An 18,501-nucleotide genomic window follows, 5' to 3' on the forward strand; every position below is an offset into this window, starting at 1 on the left:
GACTGAATGATTTGGCATGGGAGGTCTTGGAGACCCTGTAACCTATTGATTCCATGATATAATGGCTGGAGAAATTGCCAGGTGAACTCTCAAATCCAGGCTGGTGATGGTCCCACTCAAGTGGCAGCAGACATTTGGTAGGTGAGGTTGCAATTCACAGGTTGAGGGAGACTGAATTCAGGAAATAGAGAATAAACTCACAATTGTTGCCTTCAGGCCACAGAGTCTGAATTGCCTGTGTGGAATGATGTTGCTATGAGGAATGTATTCATATACCTAGTTACCATATCATTCCACACAAACTATATCACTCCACTCCATATAAACTAGGATGGTTCCTATCCTAGTTTATGTGCCCTGGAACCGTCTGCCCTGCAGACTTATTACAGGACTAAGTTCAGGAGCAACTTGCTATGCTCATTCTCCATCCTATCCCCTGAACTTCTTCCTGCCTTTGCAATCCTCTTCAGTGTTCAGGCACAGGAGCATGTCTTTCTGCTTGTTTTTCATAGTAAACTTTAATAGCCACAGCACAAGATTCACTGGAAAGAATTTCAGCTTCATCTAGGCTAAAGACATTATATAATAATATTTATAAAGGCAGGCCAGGTGTGGTGGCTCACACCTGTAATCCTAACAGTTAGGGAGGCCAAATTGGGAAGATCACTTGAACTCAGGAGTTTCGAGACCAGCCTGGGCAACATAGTGAGACCTCATCTCTATAAAATAATAATAATAATAATAATAAAACAAAAATATATATAATTATAAAGGCAGATGAAACATATTCTAAACCCTTCACTCTCTCCAAATGGGAATGATTTCTAAAATTTCAAGACTAGCAAACACATAGTTCCTTAGGAAAAGAAGAAAAGTGACTATTTTCTAACAAGAACATAACCAAAGGGGGTATTTGGTAATTGTCAAAGACTAAAATCACTTTGCCTGGGAGAACAGGGCATGGATCTCAAGCAGAAAGTTCAGAAGCCAGAGCCAGGATCTCTTAGATCCCTTTGAATGCAGTCCCAATAAACACTATCTTCCTGGAGCTCAGGGTGGGAAACACAGAACTCCCATAAACAGAGACTAACTGGACAGCCTTGCACCATTCCCAAGGCCACAAAGGAACTACAGTGGCCATGGTTTGCAGTGGCCATGGTTTCTGGTATGATCCCCTGTACATGAAGGTGAGTGAGGTCATGCCATTAGCAGACACGGGGAGGAAATACATCACTATGCAGGAGCATATTCTGAGCATAAATATATCACTATGCCGGAGCATTTCTGAGGATAAATATATCAACACTATGCAGGAGCATTTCTGAGCAAATGCATCCAGGCGTGGACCTGGGAAACAGGCTGCGGCTTTCCATGAAAGAGAACCACAAGAGGACTGTACAGAATGTGAGCTCACAAAACAAGAATCCTAAAAATGTTTAAGAAGATAAACATTATGAATAACAGCGAATGGAAGAGTTTACACCAAAGGAAATAGATGAAGTCAACCTGAAAAGTATCCCAAGGTAAGTATCTTTAAAATCCTTAAAGTGTTTAGGAATGGAAATGTAAAACAAAAAGAAGCAGGAAAAATATTTTAGGTTCACACCTACACAGAGTGAAACTTCCAAAATCAATGGTAGAGAATAGAGAAAAGATCCCAAAAGTTATTAGAGAACACACAAAAAAACATAAATCTGATTGAGATTACATGTACCTTTGGAAATGTGGAATGTTGGAAGTCAATACATGGTTACTCTGATTTTAGAATTTTATAGCCAGCTGAAGAATCATCCAAGTGTCAGAGTGGATTCCTCACAACTTCATACAGGCCATGTTTTAAACAGAGTTTCATTGACAGGACAACTTAGAATGGACTCTATCAAGAGAAAGAAAAAGAAGTCTAAAGAATGAATTAACATGTGGTAGCCGGGCATGGTGGCTCACACCTGTAATCCCAGCACTTTGGGAGGCAGAGGCAGGCAGATCTCTTTGAGCCCAGGGGTTTGAGACCAGCCTGGCCAACATGATGAAACCCCATCTCTACCAAAAATACAAAAATTAGCCAGGCGTGGTGGTGCACACCTCTAGTCTCAGCCACTGGGACGGCTGAGGTGGGAGAATAGCTGGAGCCCGTGAGGTGAACGCTGCAGTGAGCTGAGATCACGCCACTGCACTCCTGTGTGGGCGACAGAGCGAGACCCTGTGTCAAAATAAATAAATAAGGAGTGTGTGTGTGTGTGTGTGTGTGTGTGTAAAGAATTAATGGTAAGCAAAGAAATTAGTAAACAAATATTAGTGAATCTAAATGTGTATCATTATTAAAAATTATTACAAAATTGAGTATCATTAGTTATGAGCTGGAAGATAAACTTGGAAATTAGAAGGTAAGATGAGAGTGAAAAGAAAGTATTTCAACTATTTTGTCATATTTGTGAGGAAGACTGAGGTACAGAATAGCTTTATGTTTAACTAGAAAAAAAACACATCTTAAATTTTCATTAACTCTAATTATAGAACATAGAATATAAATATAGAAATGGAAAATTATAATATAGATTATATATTATATATATTATGTATATATTATACATATAAATATATTATATTATAATTATTATATATTATAAATATAGAAATGGAAAATTTTTGAGACAGAGTCTCCTGTCTCCCAGGCTGGAGGGCAGTGGCATCGCCTCACTGCAATCTCTTCCTCCTGGGTTCAAGTGATTCTCATGCCTCAGCCTAAAGGGGTAGCTGGGATTACAGGTGTTTGCCACCATGCCCAGCTAATTCTTATATTTTTAGTAGAGACAGTGTTTCACCACATTGGCCAGGCTGATCTCAAACTCCTGACCTCAGGTGATCTGCCTGCCTCGGCGTCCCAAAGTGCTGAGATTACACAGGTGAGCCACCACACCAGGCCAGAAAATATAACTTTTTAAACAAATAGAGGGAAATGAAACAAAGAAAACTTCACCTACACAATTGGATATAAGAAGAGAAACAAAGATAATATTAAATTGCAAACACAAAATAATATAAAAGAAATAAATTCAAGTATATTTGCAGTTGTAGTACAGGTAATGGTTTTAAACTGCCTCTTAAAAAATTCTCAGAGTAAAGATATATCTAGATATAGTATGTAAGAGACACTTAAAACAATACTACCCCAAAAATTGGAACATAAAGAATTTGGAAAAAGAGATTAAGACAAATACTGACCAAAATGAATTTATATATCTTTCCAAAAAACAACTTAACGTGAAAAGAATTAGAAGCTGCGAAGATGGCAGAGTAAGGTGTGCCGTTGTAAAATGGCCTCTGGGCTGGGGGCGGGCACCCCCCGGGAGGCCGAGTGCCAGGAGTGTCTGTTGGACCCTGCCAGGGAAGAAAAAAAAAAAGATCGGGCAGAGGAAAGGAACTAACCGAACATTCTTCCTCCCTGCCTTACAGAGGGGACTGGTCATCTACACTAAAGCAAAGTGTCATGCGCGTCCGTGTGAAGAGACCACCAAACAGGCTTTGTGTTCCTTTTCACAGGAAGAACATCTTCTTTGACATTTAGGTGTTTCTATATTCATCTCAAAAACAAAATTCTGAACTCAGGACTTGGTGTGTCCGGAATTGGTGGGTTCTTGGTCTCACTGACTTGAAGATTGAAGCCGCGGACCCTCGCGGTGAGTGTTACAGCTCTTAAGATGGAGCATCTGGAGTTTTTTCCTTCTGATGTTCAGATGTGTTCCGAGTTTCCTCCTTCTGGTGGGTTCGTGGTCTCGCTGGCTCAGGAGGGAAGCTGCGGACCTTCACGGCGAGTGTTACACCTCTTAAGGCGGTGTGTCTGGAGTTGTTCCTTCCTCCTGGTGGGCTCGAGGTCCCCGCTGGCTTCAGGAGTGAAGCTGCAGACCTTTGCAGTGAGTGTTACAGCTCATAAAGGCAGTGTGGACCCAAAGAGTGAGCAGCAGCAGGATTTATTGCAAAGAGCAAAAGAACAAAGCTTCCACAGTGTGGTAGGGTACCCAGCAGGTTGCCACTGCTGGCTCAGACAGCCTGCTTTTATTCTCTTATCTGGCCCCACCCACATCCTGCTAACTGGTAGAGCTGAGTGGTCTGTTTTGACAGGGCGCTGATTGGTGCGTTTACAATCCCTGAGCTAGACACAAAGGTTCTCCACGTCCTCACCAGATTAGCTAGATACAGAGTGTGGATTGGCGCATTTACCAACCCTGAGCTAGACACAGGGTGCTGATTGGTGTGTTTACAAACCTTGAGCTAGACACGAAGGTTCTCCACATCCTCACCAGACTCAGGAGCTCAGCTGGCTTCACCCAGTGGATCCCGCACCAGGGCTGCAGGTGGAGCTGCCTGCCATTCCCTCGCCCTGCGCCCGCACTCCTCAGCCCTTGGGTGGTCGATGGGACTGGGCGCTGTGGAGCAGGGGGCGGTGCTCGTCCGGGAGGCTGGGCCGCACAGGAGCCCACGGAGGGGGTGGGAGGCTCAGGCGTGGCGGGCTGCAGGTCCCGAGCCCTGCCCCGCGGGAAGGCAGCTAAGGCCTGGGGAGAAATAGAGTGCAGCGCCGGTGGGCCGGCACTGCTGGGGGACCCAGTACACCCTCCGCAGCCGCTGGCCCGGGTGCTAAGCCCTTCATTGCCCGGGGCCGACAGGGCCGGCAGGCTGCTCTGAGTGCGGGGCCCGCCAAGCCCACGCCCACCCTGAACTCCAGCTGGCCCGCAAGCACCGCGCACAGCCCCGGTTCCCGCTGGCGCCTCTCCCCCCACACCTCCCTGCAAGCTGAGGGAGCCGGCTCAGGCCTTGGCCAGCCCAGAAAGGGGCTCCCACAGAGCAGCAGTGGACTGAAGGGCTCCTCAAGTCCCGCCAAAGTGGGAGCCCAGGCAGAGGAGGCACCGAGAGCGAGCCAGGGCTGTGAGGACTGCCAGCACGCTGTCACCTCTCATTGGCAAGTGTCTCTATGTTGGCTCCTAGAGTGGGTAGTCCTGCTTCTTTTACCCGGTTACTTTCCCTATTCTTGAAATGTGGCTATCACTTCTCTACACATTACCTCCGTGATTTGCAATGGAAAAGGCCACTTTTCTTTTTGTTCTGCCTCTCAAATTCAACACAGAGGAGCTCCTAGGATTCCAGTTATCCTGCTAACATCTCCAGGAAGAAAGAGGCAACTCGCATGGGTCTTCTGCTGTTTGCTTAATTATAAAGACATCATTTTGCAAGCTAAAGGCTGAGTTTCATTTGAAACAGGTGCTTAGGTGGTGGTATTTGTGAATACTTTTCATTCCAAGCAAGAAGACTGAAGAAGTAGCAAGTATGGGTGACTTCAGGGTTTAAAAAAAAGTCTTCCAGTTTCAGCCACTGCCATGATAAGCACAGTTGAGACTACAGCAGTAAATTCCAAATATGTGTTTCTAATTTAACGTGAAAGATACTAAAAATTTATATTTGTATATTTAAATCCTGGTTCATCCTGTGACATAGATTTACTGAATAAGAACAAAGACCCAATTTTAAACAAAAACCTAGGCTGGGTGCAGTGGCTCACACCTGTAATCCCAACACTTTGGGAGGCCGAGGCAGGCGAATCACCTGAGGTTGGGAGTTCGAGACCAGCCTGACCAACATGGAGAAACCCCATCTCTACTAAAAATAGAAAATTAGCCGGGGGTGGTGGTGCATGCCTGTAATCCCAGCTACTCAGGAGGCTGAGGCGGGAGAATCGCTTGAACCCGGGAGGCGGAGGTGGCAGTGAACCCAGATTGCACCACTGCACTCCAGCCTGGGCGACAGAGTGAGACTCCATCTCAGAAAAATAAATAAAAAAAAAACTTTGGACATAGAGCAGTCAGGGGCGGAGAGGGGAGGATGAGAGAATTTTCCATAGAACTCCTTTTCCTTAAGAAAAAGAAGCAAAAATGCCTCATGCAGTGCCATTTGACTTTATGGTGTTTCATATTATACAGTTACATTTTTTTGTAAACACATAAGATTAACTCTTCCTGCACCCCAAGGTGGATACTTGGATGTGTTTTATTTTTTTATTTTATTTATTTATTTTTTGAGGCAGAGTCTCACTCTGTTGCCCAGGCTGGAGTGACTGGTGTGATCTCTGCTCACTGCAGTCTCTCTCAGCTGGGTTCAAGCGATTCTCCTGCCTCAGCCTCCCAAGTAGCTGGGATTACAGGCATGCACCACCACGCCCAGCCTGATTTCTTACTCTAGATATTAGGTATAATGTTAGGCTGAAAAGGCTGGGACTCAGGTACTTCCCCCAGTTGGGACTGTACTTTCTCATCAGAGAATGGGCCTCAGAAGCAATGTTCCCAAACTTGTGGTTGGGTCATCGTGGAAAAGAAACCTCAAACAAGAAAAATAATTACAATAAGAAATTGATTTTCTTTTTTCCCACAACAGTTATACGTTATAAAGAACAGACTGTTGTAGAAAACTGTCCTTGCTTCCAAATCAGCAGAGGACCATTGTATGTATTGTCAGGTCTTTATATGAGTGAAACCTTTATTTATGCTTCTTTGTGAGTAGAGAATAAATTTTAAAACTAATTAGATGAAATTAAGAACAGAGAGTTTTGGAACATCTCTGTGTTTTCCGGAATGTTTACTCAGGTCCATCAATGCTGTGATGCTAGGAACAGGGAAGATTCACCAAAATTTGAGAGTGATAAAAATGGCCCAAAATTGGAAATGTTGAGCACTCTTACTATTAGTGAGATTGGTCAATCAACCCATTTGAAATGGGTAAAAAATACTTTTAGTAAAATAATTACATATTATATATAAAATATTTCTTTTTTTGAGGGCAACTACTGAGTGAGTGATAAAAGCATAGTAAAAATCTTCGGTTAAAAGTAACTCAAATTTTTCTCTGAGTAATCTACCTACTTCCTGATGTTTTTCTTTAATATTTTGGAATTGTTCAAGACAGAATGGAGCCTACATATATGAGTTCCACTAGTATGTTGAAAATGTCATATCATGGAGAATTTGTACCTTCCAGGTGTCTGTTAACCCATCTTCTCTGTGTACTTCTGACATCTTTTTTGGTAGGATCATTTGACGGGGGGTAGAGTACCTGTACTTTTGGCACCATTGAAACCGGCTCTGGCCCACTTGTTTGAATAGCTATCAGACTCAGAGTCTCTATATGCTTTATATTTTTTTCATTCCACAGTTGAGAGAACCAGTGTTTAATGCTCTTGAAATTGTTTCTGTATCTTCCATGGTTCAGACAAGATGCCTTTAACAAAGTGGATATATTCCAGCTGTAGTTGCCCAGTGTTTACTTAATACATCTACATTTTTTTCTTGTCTATTTTGATCCCCTTGATAGGAAAAGCTATAATTTTAGGCAGGACTATACGTCAATTTGTAGCCATGCTTCCTTCCTTTCCCTTGCTCATCCATGTTAGCTGGCAGTTTTTCTATTGAAAAGTTAAACAAAAACAGGATATGTGCAATAGAAAGGTATATATATATGTATATTTCAATACTTGTGGACAAATGTTAAAAGTTGTTTAAGAACAACAAAATCACCAGTGTCTTCCGCTTTAAGATGTGTATAGTTTTGTAAGCATTAGTGCTTGGTAGCATATTGTAGTGCCATGTTAGGGGTTAGTGCATGAGCCTAGTGATTTTAAACTTCAGGATGAATTATTGGTAATAACAAATAGTGTAAAAAGAGTGGAAAATCTGAACCTTTTCTTTTTCCATAATGTCTAAATATGTTATATTCTCCCTGGGGAAAAGAGGTTAAGGCCCAAAAGACTCATTTATGAATAGAAATGTGGGGTCAAAATCTGAGATACTATGTTTGAGGACATTTCAGCTTTCCATAAGGTATCTGGAAACCAGCTGTCTTTGTGTCTTATGAAACCTCAAGTCAAAATGAGACCCCATTTAATTATTCTGCTTTGCTCTTTTTGGGGGGGGCGGGGAGATGGAGTCTCACTCTGTCACCCAGGCTGGAGTGCAGTGGCACAGTCTTGGCTCACTGCAACCTCTGCCTCTTGGGTTCAGGCGATTCTCGTGCCTCAGCCTCCCGAGTGGCTGGGACTGCAGGCATGCGCCACCATGCCCAGCTAATTTTTGTATTTTTATTGGAGACAGGGTTTTGCCGTGTTGGCCAGGCTGGTCTCAAACTCCTGACCTCAAGTAATCCACCCGGCCTGCTCGTTTCATGTCTTAACATGGCATGTCTTCTAGGTTCATTCTTTTCCTACTCTTTGTACGTCAAGAAATTACATTTTGCATGTCTTATGGAGATGCTGTTAATTGCTTCAGTGAGTGCTTTTCTAATCTGCAAACCATTTACATTTCCTGTTTGCAGCATGCTGTGTGCAAACACTCAGTAATTTGGAGTATTCAATTATTTGTTAGGGCTCTTCCTATTTCCAAATGCGCCGAATTGTCTATTGATGGGATTTTCAGACCTTTTCATGAGAACTGGAAATGTAGCTGGGTGGCACCTACCTAGGTTGCTACGTAATAAGTAGACTCTTTCTCTTGGGTATAGTAAACCTCAGACAGCTTCCACTTTTATCTACTTTACTTGTGGAAATAAAACAGTTGTTTTGTTCTGAAAGAATAAGATAGCTTTCTGTAGAGAAGGAATTCCTACCTCTAAAAGCTGCCTTGAGAGCTCAGAAGTGGCAGTTTTCTGAGGTGATTTTTAAATTTCAGTATTAGGGAGAGTCCAGCATTTGCTGACACAGATTCTACATAACTGATGTATGATAGCACATGCAAAAGTATTATAATGTGGTGTATCTTGTGCATACACAGATTAGAACAAGTAGACTCTGGCAGCAGGTCTCCAGAGACCCAAGTTTGGATTCTCGTAGTGTATTTGGTGTAGTTATACTCTTGGCTTACGTAGTTTAGTGCCTGGGAGAATCCATTACTGAAAAGCATTTAAATTAAAAAAATTTTTTTTAAAAACTGAAAAGGTAATGAATACAGAATAGCACAGTATATAGGAAAGGATATTTCCTGTTGCCAAAAAAAAAAAAGCCATAAAATGAATAGTAATTTTCAAGAGGTAGAATTTTAGTAGCAATAAGTTTGTACATGTATAGTAATTTGCATTAGCAAGGTTGTACAATAGAATAAGTGATACTACTTGAGTTTGTAGGGCTCTGCAATCAAGATTTGCACAAAGGCCAGGTGTGATGGCTCATGCCTGTAATCCCAGCACTTTGGGAGGCCGAGGCGGGCGGATCACAAGGTCAAGAGATCAAGACCATCCTGGCCGGCATGGTGAAGCACTGTGTCTACTAAAGGTACAGGGGTTCGCAGGGCATGGTGGCGCATGCCTGTAGTCCCAGCTACTCAGGAGGCTGAGGCAGGAGGATCGCTTGGACTTGGGAGGCGGAGTTGCAGTGAGCTGAGATCACACCACTGTACTCCAGCCTGGTGACAGCAAGACTCCACCTCAAAAAAAAAAAAAAAAGTGCTGCACAAAAGGAAAAAATGTTCTGGATAAAGAGCATATGAAAGGTACTTTCTTTTTTTTGAACAGTATGAATGTATATGAATTTATCTTTGTCTCAGAAATAATCAACTTTTGTGTAAGTTAAAGGTTAGAGATCCTGTTTGTTCCTAAATCAGAGGGTTAGAGCTGTTGAAATTAAACCTTTATAGTGCTTAACCTGGAAACAAATGTACCACGGCCCCACTGAAGCCACTCTGTGGGTTTTTTGCTTACGATGTTTCAGCAACAGGCATTTATTTTGTAGAATGCTATACTTTCTGCTTTGTCTCCTCATCTTTCTCCATTGGTTTCCTGGGTACATTTTTTTTTTAAAGGGAGAGAAGTTTGTGAGTTTAATATTTTTAAAAAACTCCCAAGAACATGGATAAGCCGGATTTCTCTCATGCTTATGATTAGGGAGTTAGGATTTAAAGATGCAAAGCAGAAGGATTGAAAGGAATAGCCAGTGAATATGTTTAGGTGGGCGAGGTGTGAAACCTTGTCTAATACAGATGTGTCCTGTGGCCTGTGACTGCTTATTCTTTATCAAGGAGAACCCAGCAAACTAGTTTCTTTCTTGATCTGAGGAACCACACAGCTCACTTCAGAATATAATAGTGGAACTAGGGTGACTTCACTCCCTTTCACCTGATGTCTATCTTGGCCTTTTAGCACCTTGACTATCCCTGAAAAGACTGGGTCTACATTTCCTTGTTTTCCCAGGGAAAAAACGAAAAGATAAGTGATGTAGAGCTAAGAAATAGTGCCTCTTGAATATTTAATTCTTACATGACAACTGACACACAGGGAAAAGGCTATGTTAAGTTGATTATAGCTCCTCTTGAAATGTCCTATGCTGTCAGTTGGTCTTAGAGACATTGGAATAACCAAGCAATATTCAGACATCTGCATTATATGGTGACAGCGCTACATATTACAATGATGTCAGCAGTTCGGTTACTTGGAACAATTAAAGATTACCCTTAACAGCCATGTTAATACATCTAAATGCTAAAATATACTATGAGTTTTTCATAGTCTTAAGAGTATGCAGTTAATTACTTTTCAAAGTTACTGTGGTCTCATGTTGACTCTTCATGTATCTGTGATATGCAAAAATATGAAGAGATTCTTGGCCTCCAGGAGTTTACATTCTCATGGTACTGTTGGTTCAAGCAGATTGCTTCTAGTTTATTAATGAACATTGCTTGGCTATTAATTATATCCTATTTGGAAGGATCCCTTGGTGAACAGTTTTAAAAAGCAGAGGGCTGTGCTAAATTTGAGGGTATTAATAGCTTGAGTTTACATTGTATTAGCCCTGCTGTTTATCATTTTTTCCCCAGGGAGCTATGCAGGTAATGCTCATTAGCATGAATCAGAAAAGAAACCATTCTGCCTAAGAGCATCTTAACCATCCCCCTAAACCACCTATGCTCTCCTGTTATAGTTGTCAGTAAATTGTCAAGAAAATTAACAGCTCCTTAAGACTGTACATCCCTCAATTCTCTTTCTTTTCCCAGAGTTTGTACATCATTCTCTACTCAGATGGACCAGGATTTGCATATAAGCCTTTTAAAACTGATTAGTGGTCCTAATTTTAACATTTTTGTGTATGACTCTTATCCCTGTTCTAAAGCAGCATTGTGATAGATGTGGAGCTTCTACCTGCATTTCTAAGCAATTATTAACCCAACTTTTGAGTTGAAACTTGCGTGGATCCTTGTTATTTCCTATAATTCCTCTGAATCAAGGAGTTTATTTTGCATGCTTATTAAGCTCAAACTGGGTCTGATTGAAAGTGCAAGCAATAGTGGCAGGCCCTTAACTCTGATTTTAGAGTACGAACATTCTAATGCATGACTCAAAATGTCCAGTGTTGTGGTTACTCGTTATTTTATATATGCATTTGTTAATAATGAAGCAATAGAGACTAAAACCAATAGCTTGAATTTATTCAGATTATTTTCATGTTTTAATAAAGGATTTTTCTAAAAAAAAAAAAGAAAAAAATTAATTGAACTCAAATGGGTCATTCATATGGATAAAATGACAAAAAAAATCCATCAAGAATCTAAAATAATTATAAATCTATATTCACCTAGTAATATAGCCTCAAAATATAAAGTTGTCAAATTTGACATAATTACAGTGGGAAACTAATTATTACAAAACTTGTATTAACTAAAACTTTCCAGAACTAATACAAAACTTGTTAAAGCTATAGAATATGTGAATAACATGATTAATAAGACATGTTCATCATGTTATTCACACGTTTATGTTACACACACGTTTGTGACCACATAGACAGATATACCCAATAGGAGAGATAATAAACTTTGTTTTCAAACACTTGCAAAATATGGGGGGTTTTCTTGTTTGTTTTTTGAGACGGAATCTTGCTCTGTTGCCCAGGCTGGAGTGCAATGACACAATATTGGCTCACTGCAACCTCCGCCTCTCAGGTTCAAGCGATTCTCCTGCCTCAGCCTCTTCAGTAGCTGGGATTACATGTGCATGCCACCACACCCGGCTATTTTTGTATTTTTAGTACAGATGGGGTTTCACCATGTTGGCCAGGCTGGTCTTGAACTCCTGACCTCAAGTGATCTGCCTGCCTCGGCCTCACAAAGTGCTAGGATTACAGGCGTGAGCCACCACGCCCAGTTAAAATATGTTTTAAAATACTGGTCAAATACTATATGCAAACTAGGCTTAATAAATTATGAAAACTAGTATCCTATGGATTATACTGTTTGCCAAAATACAATAAAAGTAGAAATCAACAATAAAATGACACATAAGTAACATTTCTCCATTATAAAAGGAATGTAAAAAGGAAACTGTTATACTACTTATGGGCTAAAAAGGAAATCAAAATGATAATATTTGATACCAAATGTCAACAAAAGTCTTATCCATTAAACTTATGGAATTACGCTGAAGTGGTACATAAAGGAAAATTTATAAACTTAAATTCATTCATTACAAACAAAAAAGTGTTCAATTGAAATCTAAATAGAGGATAACAAAGTAAACTCAAAGAATGCAAGAACAAGGGAAAATAAAGATCAAAGAAGAAATGAATTAACTTGCAGGGAAAACAGATCCGATCAACAAACCAAATCTATTACTCTTACAAAGGCCAAATAAAATAGAAATCTTGACATAAGCCATAAAAAGGAAAAATGCAGAAAAGAATTAAAATTAAAGAACGGCTCTTTCTTTTCTGTGTTATTTTCTTCTTCCTTTTTCTTTTTCTTTCCTTCTTGAATAATTCAAACCACAAGCCAGTAGGTGGGGCTGAACAAGGTAGGTGTTGTGGGGAGAGCCACAGAGGCTGCATGAGGTGTCAGAGACCACGAAGGGTAAGGAGGTGTCCCCATAGGGAGGCAGCCTGATATGGCCTATCGAAGGCTGAGCAGGGCAAGAAGAGGGTCCACAAGGAGGCGCACCATCTGCAATAACCCGGAGACAGCTAGGGCGTCAGAAACCAAGCAGACTAAGGAGGACATTGCCAGAGCCTGTTGTACAGGTTTCTGGAGACTGAGCAGAGGGAAGAGGACCTCCATCCAGGGGACATCCCAGAGGAGGGTGCACAGGGTGTCAGAGCCAGAGAAAGTTGGTGGGGGTGCCGGGCACGGTGACTCACACCTGTAATCCCAGCACTTTGGGAGGCCAGGGCGGGCAGATCATGAAGTCAAGAGATCGAGACCATCCTGGCCAACATTGTGACACCCCGTCTCTACTAAAAATACAAAAATTAGTTGGGCGTAGTGGCGGGCACCTGTAGTCCCAGCTACTTGGGAGGCTGAGGCAGGAGAATCGCTTGAACCCCGGGGGCAGAGGTTGCAGTAAGCCGAGATCGTGCCACTGCACTCCAGCCTGGCAGCAGAATGAGACTCCGTCTCAAATAAAAAAATCAATTAATTAATTTAAAAAAAAGAATACTGGTAGTGGGGGCAGGGGGTGTCTGTCTAGGAGGAAGGCCCATCAGGGGGTCTAGAGGCCTGAGCAGGTTAAAGATAGTGTCCACTCAGTGAGAGGGCTGGCATGAGATGTCAGAGCCCAAGATGGGAGAAGAGAGCTTCCATGTAGGAAATGACCCAGCTCAAGGCAGGTGAGGAAGACATTCATGCCGAGGGAGAGGGGTAGCAGGGTGGCGTAGCCCAAAAGAGGTGAGAAAGACATCAACACAGGTTAACGGAGGGAGGAGAAAAGAAAGGAAAGGGCAAAGGCAGTGAAAAGAGTACCGTGCAGGATTCAGTCAGTAAATATATTAACGGTAAAGGCAGCCAGCCTTCTCCCTGTTGGAGAAGGAGTTTAGAAATATGGAGAGGGGCCAGGTGCGGTGGCTCACACTCTAATCCCAACTCTTAAGGAGGTTGAGAGGAGCGGATCACATGAGTTTGAGACCAGCTTGGCCAATGTGGCGAAACCCTGTCTCTACTAAAAATACAAAAATTAGCTGGGCGTGGTAGTGTGTACCTGTAATTCCTACCACTTGGGAGGCTGAGCTACTAGAATCATTTGAACCAGAGAAGCGGAGGTTGCAGTGAGCCAACATTGCACCACTGCACTCCAGCCTGGATGACAGAGCAAGACTCCGTCATAGAAAGAAAGAGAGAGAGAGAGAGAGGAGGAGGGAGGGAGGGAAGGAGGGAGGGAGGGAAGGAAGGAAGGGGAAGGGAAGAAAGGAAGGGAAGGAAGAAAGAGAGAGATTGATAGAGACAGAGAGGGAGGGAGGGACGGAGGAAGGGGAAAGAACAGAGAAGGAGAAAACTAGAAAGAATCCTGGAACATTTGATTAGAATTGGAGATATCGGTATGAACTTGTATATTTTTAATATATAGAGATGGATTAGAAATATAGATGTAATGTATAAATACACACACTTAATCAAATTCTCTCGCTATGTCCACGAGAAAGCCACATCCGAGTAGTAATGAAAAAAACAAAGACCAAAGTCATGGATTCTAAATGGCACTACTCACCAAAAGGATCCAGGGCTACCTACAGAAAATGGCCAGTTCCAGGACTGGGGCAGGGAAAGTGAAAGATGAAGCTGAAACATCTGACTGTACCAGAAAGTAAGGACATAACACAGAGAATTTTGGGGACATGTAAAAAGGACACAGAACTGAGCTTAAAGGCAGTCTCACTGGCCAGTTTGAGCATCAAAATTAATGGTAATAACAGATTCCGTAATGAACAAATAAAAACCTAGTGAATGAAATAGCAATCATTGAGGCTGGGTGTGGTGGCTCACACCTGTAATCCTAGCACTTTGGGAGGCTGAGGCTGGAGGATCATCTGAGATCAGGAGTTCGAGACCAGCCTGGCTACATGGGGAAACCCTGTCTCTACTAAAAACACAAAAATTAGCCAAGCATGGTGGCAGGAGCCTGTAATCCCAGCTACTCGGGAGGCTGAGGCAGGAGAATCACTTGAACCCAGGGGACAGAGGTTGCAGTGAGCCAAGATCACCCCACTTCACTCCAGCCTGGGCAAAAGAGCAAAACTCCATCTCAAAACAAACCAATAGCAATCATTGAGTATAAATGAATACAAATTGAATGAATCCATAAAGGGAAAGTTTGATAAGGAATGCAATATTTACATGTTCTCTGTATTTGTCCATTAGTCCATTTTCACACTGCTATGAAGATACTACCTGAGACTGGGTAATTTATAAACAAAGGACATTTAGTTGACTCACAGTTCCACATGGCTGGGGAGGCCTCAGGAAACTTATCATCATGGAAGAAGGGGAACCAGGCACCTTCTTCACAAGGAGGCAGGAGAGAAGTGAGCAGGCACAACTGCAATTTAGAAAACCATTAGATCTCATGAGAATTCACTCACTATCATGAGAACAGCACGGGGGAACCACCCCTATGATCCAGTTACCGCCCACCAGGACCCACCCTCAACACCTGGGAATTACAGTTTGAATTACAATTCAAGATGAGTTTTGGGTGGGGACACAGAGCCAAACCATATCACTCTCAAAGCACCTCCCCACAAAATAGTATTAATTACAAAAAGAAAATTAATTACTTTACAATGTATAAGCCTGGCAGACACCACCCGCATTAGTCTCACATATCTATACATCCTATTGGGCAGCTTCTCTGGAGAACCCATATATCTCAATATAGGAGAGGAGATTTATTATGGGAATTGGCTCATGAGCTAACAGAGGCTGAGAAGTCCCGTGCTATATGCCATTGCAAGCTGGAGAATCAGCAAGGTCAGTGCTGTAATCCATTCTGAGCTTGAAGGCCTGAGAACCAGAGGAGCCAACAATTCAAGGCTGAAGACCTGGAAACCAGCAGATGAGAGTGGAAGCATGCTAGTGAAAGCCCCAGAGTCCAAGGCCCTGAGAACCGGGAGCTCCAGTGTTGAGGGTAAGAGAAAATGAATGTCTCATCTCAGGAAGGAGGAGAGCATTCACCCTTCCTTGGTATATCTGTTCTATTCCAGTCCTCAGTGGATTGGATAAGGACCACCCACTGGTGAAAGTGGGTTCTTCTTACTCAGTCCACTGATTCAAATGCTAATGTCTTCTAGAAACATCCTCACAGACACACTCAGAAATAATGTTTTACCAGCTATTGGGGCATCCCTTAGCCCAGCCAAGTTGACACATAAAATTGACCATCACACTCCCTTAATCAAATCCCAACATGACAAATCAAAATCAAGTGCCCATCTGTTAGGTTGCAATAGAAGAACACAGCATCATTTCTATGATATTCCTGATAAAGATGCACCCCTTAATCTAATCATGTGGAAACATCAAACTCAAATTGAAGAACATTCTACAAATTACTGATCTGTAACCTTCAAATATATCAAGGTCCAAAAACATCAAGAGAACGCTGAGGAACTGTTCCAAATTGAAGGAGACCAAAGCAACACAACTCAATGCAATGCATGATTCTGGACTGGATCCTTTTTCTATAAAGCACATTGAGGGGCAATTTGCAAAGCTTGATGGGTGTTGTGAAATAGATTGTAATAACAAATCAGTGATAATGTCCTAATGTTTATGGTTTGATTGTTGATATGTAAAAGAATGTTCTTGTTTGTAAGAAATATATACTAAATTATTTGGGAGTAGTGAAGTTTCGTGTTAACAAATTACTCTCAGATGATGGAGAAAAAGTTCTTTGCGTTTATTTGCAACAGTTTGAGATTGTTTCCAACAAAAACAGGAAAAGAGAGATGATTGTTTTAAATAGAGATAAATAAGGTTTGGGAGTATTTTTTAGAAAAAGAAATAACAATTCTAATATCTGGGCAAAATGAATAAATTTCTGGAATGTAATTCAGAGCATTTAGGTAGAGCACATAACTACAACTTCTTCTGAAGTACCTAGAAATGCTGGATAACATTTTTTAAAAGTATTTTAAATGCATAACTCAATTCACAAGAATGTAGAATATCCTCAGAAGAAAGAAAACATAGAAAAACAGAGAGGGACTGTTAGCACTTTCACATAGAAAATTTAAAAATGTCAATGAGCAAATTATTAGCACTCATAAGAGATTTCAGCAGGTAACACATATTTATCTTAGATACATTGCCGATGGGAGGATCCACATATAAAACTGAACACATTTCTAAATAACAATGATTTATAAGAAAAATGAGGTACAAAACATGCCATTGAAATTAGTTTCAAAAATTGAAAAGTAGTTAAGAATAAAGTTAGAAAAATAAAGTTAGAAAAAAAGTTAGAAAAAACCATGGAAATTAGTTTCAAAAATTGAAAAGTAGTTAAGAATAAAGTTAGAAAAAGTGGAAGAACTTCATAAAGAAAACAAGGAATCTTGTTGGAGGGCATAAATAATAAATAGGAAGTGGGAATTTTCAATATTATATACATATTGATTATTTGTAAATGAATTTATAAATTCAATGCAGTATCAAAATCTTAAAATTATCTGTAGAACTTTTCAAATTGATTTTATGTTTATATGGAAGCATAAATGCAAAACAATAAATGGGACAAAAAATAAAATAGACAAGACAGGGCCACTTAATCTACCATTTAGCAAGATGTTTATTAAAGCTATAGTAATTTTATATTATTGACACACCTATTTGCTTTATTTCAGAATGAAAATATGTTACATTTACAAGAAGTGGAAATAAAACTAGTTTCATTTCACAAGCAACAAACATAAACAAACAATATATGCCACCCACATGAGATCTTGTTTTTCTCTCTCTCTCAGTCTAGATTCCCTACAGAATTGTATTTATTTTTAAATTAACAAATAAGGCCAGGCACCGTAGCTCACGCCTGTAATCCCAGCACTTTGGGATGCCAAAGCGGGCAGATCACCTGAGGTCAGGAGTACGAGACCAGCCTGGCCAAAATGGCAAAACCCCATCTCTACTGAAAATACAAAAATTAGCTGGGTGTGGTGGTGAGCACCTGTAGTCCCAGCTACTCGGGAAGCTGAGGCAGGAGAATCGCTTAAACCTGGGAGGCAGAGGCTGCAGTCAGCGGAGATCACGCCATTGCACTCCAGCCTGAGCAAAAAAACAAGACTCTGTCTCAAAAAATAAATAAATAAATTGACAAAATTGTATGGTGTACAACATAATGTTTTGATACATGTATGCATTGTGGAATGGCTAAATTAAGCAAATTAACATGTACATTACCTCATATACATTTTTGTGGTTAGAACAGAAAATCTATTCTCATAGCCGTTTTGAAGTACACGATATATTATTAACTATAGTCACTACAGTGTACAATAGATCTCATTAAATTATTTATAAGTAAATGAAATTTGATATCTTCTGACCAATATCTCTTCAATCCCCACCTTCCTCCCCTCTCCCATCCTCTAGTAACCACCATTCTACTCTCTGCCTTCATAAGATCAACTTTTTTTTATTTTTTTGAGATGGAGTCTCACTCTGTCGCCCAGGCTAGAGTGCAGTGGTGCGATTTCGGCTCACTGCAACCTCCGCCTCCCGG

Source organism: Pongo abelii, chromosome 1 (genome assembly GCF_028885655.2).
Source record: "Pongo abelii isolate AG06213 chromosome 1, NHGRI_mPonAbe1-v2.0_pri, whole genome shotgun sequence".
Classification (NCBI taxonomy): domain Eukaryota; kingdom Metazoa; phylum Chordata; class Mammalia; order Primates; family Hominidae; genus Pongo; species Pongo abelii.